Here is a 4,307-nt window from a genome sequence, read left to right on the forward strand (position 1 = left end):
TCTTGTTTTCTTAGACTTTTTTTCAATTTTACTACATAAGTTTCTGATGTAATTTTTCCAGGATAGATTTTCATCTATAATAATTTATTTTTTATTTATTTATTATTTTTATTATTAATTTATTTTGCCGTGTTTTAAAAATTACAAAAAAAGATATTACATTAATAGAAAATCCTGGCCGGAGCAAGAAGAAGACAAGTTGTTTTATCACCGAGCCCCGTTACATTAGTGCTCTAAATCGTGTTTAAAACTTACATATGTAATTAATGATAAATAAAACAGTGTAATTACATACAATTTCAGCAATAAAATAATTTTTTGCTAACAATATTCAGCGAAATAATTTAAATTTTAAAGCGAATTTAATAGCGAATGCCGTTTTAAATTCGCCTTAAAATTTCCCAAAGTGCAATTTAAAAAGAAATTTTGTTTTTCATTAAAAATTGGATAAAAATTTTTCCAAACAAATGGTCACCGATATTGAATTTGGTACAAACTTAATTTAAGATGTATTATTATAACGACAAAGTTATTCTCTGAAAATTTGGTAGGATATTTATGAGAGATGAATATTAAGCTTATAAACTTGATGAATATTAAGCTTATAAATATTTAACGCTCTAAGCTGACGTTAGAGAGTTAATATTATCCTGCAAGCATGTTTTTGTTTGTTATAAATATTCTTTAGTTTAGTGTGATTAGTGCTACCCCAGGCAACGTTACAGTATGAAAGATAACTGTGTATAAACGAAAAATAAAGATTTTTTAAAGAGTCATTATTAAGAAAAGGTTTTGTTCGATATAAAATGAAAATATTTTTTGAGATTTTACCTTCAATATATTTAATATGGAGTTTCCATGACAATTTTTTATCTAAATGCACTTCCAGAAAGTTTGTAGTCAATTCCCTTTTAATTATTATGTTATTGATTAAAAGGTTGGGTAATTTAAGAAGAATATTCACGGCTTTACTAGGCTTATGGAATAGGATAAATTTTGTTTTCTTTGCATTTAATGAAAGACAGTTACTTATAAACCACTCATTGATCTTATCTAATTCTTCATTTACTATTCTAAAAAGAGCATCGATATCTTTGTGAGAATAAAATAAATTAGTGTCATCTGCAAATAAAAGAGTATTGAATATTCTTGATGCTAAATATAAGTCATTTACATAAAGTAAAAATAATAAAGGTCCTAAAATAAAACCTTGGTGTACCCCACAAGTTATTAAGTTTTTTTTTGAATCTTTTGATTCTTTAAATATAAATTGCTTTCTGTTAGTTAGGTATGATTTAAACCAAAGTAAACTTTGATTTTTGATACCATAATTTCCTAGTTTTTTTAAAAGTATCTTATGGTTTACAGTGTCAAAGGCTTCAGATAAATCAATAAAAAACCCTATTGTATAGCAATCACTATTAAACCCATTTGATATATGCTTAACCAATTCAATTATTGCATGGTCAGTGGAATGGTTTTTTTTTAAACCGCATTGATTAAAGTATAAAACTATTTTTTCAGTTAAATATTTATAAAGTCTGTTATACATAATGCGTTCAATTAGTTTCGAAAAGCAGGGCAAGACTGAAATTGGTCTGTAGTTTGAAACATTAGTCTCACCACCAGATTTGAAAATCGGTGTTATTTTTGCATTTTTTAATTTATCTGTAATATGACCTGATTTAAGTGAGAGATTAAAAATAAGGAATAACGAGGGCTCGATAATATTAAAAACAGATATTATTACATTAACATTAATTTGATCTATGCCTGCACTTTTTTTTTTTTCTGACTATTAAAAGCATTATGCAGTTCACTTTTGTTTAAAATCGGTTTGTCCATAATTATATTAGTCTTAGTAAGATATGAATCGAATTATTTTCTAAGTTTGGACCAAAATCAAGGAAAAAACTGTTTAATTTCTCAATAATAACTTCTTTATGATAAACTAGTTTTCCATCAATAATAAGTTTTTAGGGTATATTGTTTTTGGCATTTTTAATACCTAAAAAGTTTTTAGACGTTACTCTTTTTATTTGAATATTATCATTATAAAGTATAGGCATATCACTTGGAAGTAAACGTTTTTTAAATGATGGATAAAGGAGAGTCCATTTAGTCTTTTCAATATTGAGCAATAGCTTGTTTGATTTGAATCATTTAGAGATTTTTTGTCAACTCAATATTCATATCATTAAAAAGTTTATTGATATTATTACATGATGAGAAGAGGTTAGTATCATCAGCAAGCATGAACTTTGAGGCTTTATAGAGATTATTTAAATAAATTAGAAATAGTTTTATGATAAATTTTATTATTTATCATCGCAAAATTTATCATTTTGATTTTTTCGTCTTTTCATAATTCACAGACCTGAGATTTTAACGGAAATATGCTGTTGTCAAGAAAATATCATACAGACGCTATTATATTTTAAAATTGCCTACACTGAGAGAAGAAGTACGGAGAAAAGTAAATTAAACATCTTTAACGCCATCAGAAACAATCCTCGTTGTTAACTATGCGGATCGTTTTTCAAATTCAAAAAATTTTTTAATAACTTCTTTTTATAACTTCTTTTTGTTTTTAAATACCTTTTTCCATTTAAATCAATAAATAAACACACTTTAGATAAACTTCTTTTTTCTATAACGTGTTAACAAAGAAAAAAGCACATACTAAAACTTTTTAGTCCCTGTGTAAAAAGTTTAATAAACTCACAGGAGGTAATTCACTGTTATTCAGGGTGGTAGCCCTCTAATCAGGAGACAACCCATACAACCTGGTTAATTTTAAAACAATATGATTGTTTTAAAATTTACCACCTTGCAGTTTGTGAGTTATTTTAAAAAAAAAATCCTCAAAAGTTGTTGTGCAGTAGGTTGCACTAACAAAATTTAAAAATAATAATAAAAACTTAAGTCTTCCTAAAGATGAAGTACTTAAAAGAAAGTGGTTGAATACGATAAATTGTGCTGCAGATGGTAGTGCATGTAGCAAGCTATGGTTTCCTAAAATCTTGTAATGTTTATATTTGTTCGGCAGACTTTATTACTGGTGGGTTACTTTTAATTTGCATCTTAATTTTTAAAGACGCAAAAGAATTAAAAACTAAAGGTAAGTACGCCAAAGTTATTTACAATAAATTATTCACGCGCGACCTTTAAAAGAAATTCTTTTATTAAACGGTTTTAAAGTAAAAATAAAATAAAAATGGATTCTTTCCAAAACAAAAACTCTGATTAAGCCTTTTTTAACTTCTTCTAAACTAATGATCTACTAATTGATAAAGAATCAGATCCAGATTTAAATTATTTTAACGGAGCTGGAGCTTTACAAACTTTTATACAGAAGAAATAAATTTTATTTTATAATTTAGATAATTTAAATAAGTTTTACTTTTATACAGAAGAAATAAAAGAATTTCTTGAACCTGATTATTTAAATGTGTTGCACTTAAATATTAGAAGCCTAAAAACAAATTTTCAAAATCTTTGTAATATAACAGAAGAAACATTTAATATTTTTAACGTGATTTGCTTGACTGAAACTTGGTTTAATTCTGATGACGTCTGTTCTAATTTCAATTTACAAGGTTTTAATCTGATACCTATAGCGCGGAAAACTAATAATTGTGGAGGAGGATTGTTAATTCATATAAAAGAAAATTTGCAATTTTTTATAAGGCATGACATCAAAATTTCAGATAACAATAAAGAGGTTTTAGCAATTGAAATTCCGACTAACAAAAACAAAAATATTTTAATTAGCTGTTGCTATCGCCTACCTTCTGGTGTACTTGAAAATTTTAGCAACTTTTTGCTAAGCGATATAATAAAAAAAGGTAAACAAGAAAATAAACTTATCTACGTATTAGGGGACCTAAACCTCGATTGTTTCGAATATCTCGTTAAATGTAACATTCAAATGTTTTATAATGCATGATTTGAAATAGGGTCCATTCCTTTAGTAAATAAACCAACTAGATCACTCAATTAACAGCTTCTCTTATTGATAATATAGGAACTAATGATTTATTTAATGAAATTCTTCAAGGACATAATTAAAAACAACATCTTTTATCATTTTCTTATATTCTTTTCCATTAATATTAACAAAAAGCATTACCGTATTTAAATCAAGTCTTTTACAAACGTATTTTCAATGAAGCAAATTTAACATTGTTTAAGGAGCAATTATCGCTTCTTCATTGGACTCATGTTGATACTTCAAACGATGTAAATTTAGTTTGCAACACTATTTTTTAAACTTTTTTTGAAATAAATGACACAAATTTCCAAAA

Source organism: Hydra vulgaris, chromosome 14 (genome assembly GCF_038396675.1).
Source record: "Hydra vulgaris chromosome 14, alternate assembly HydraT2T_AEP".
In the NCBI taxonomy this organism is placed as follows: Eukaryota; Metazoa; Cnidaria; class Hydrozoa; order Anthoathecata; family Hydridae; genus Hydra; species Hydra vulgaris.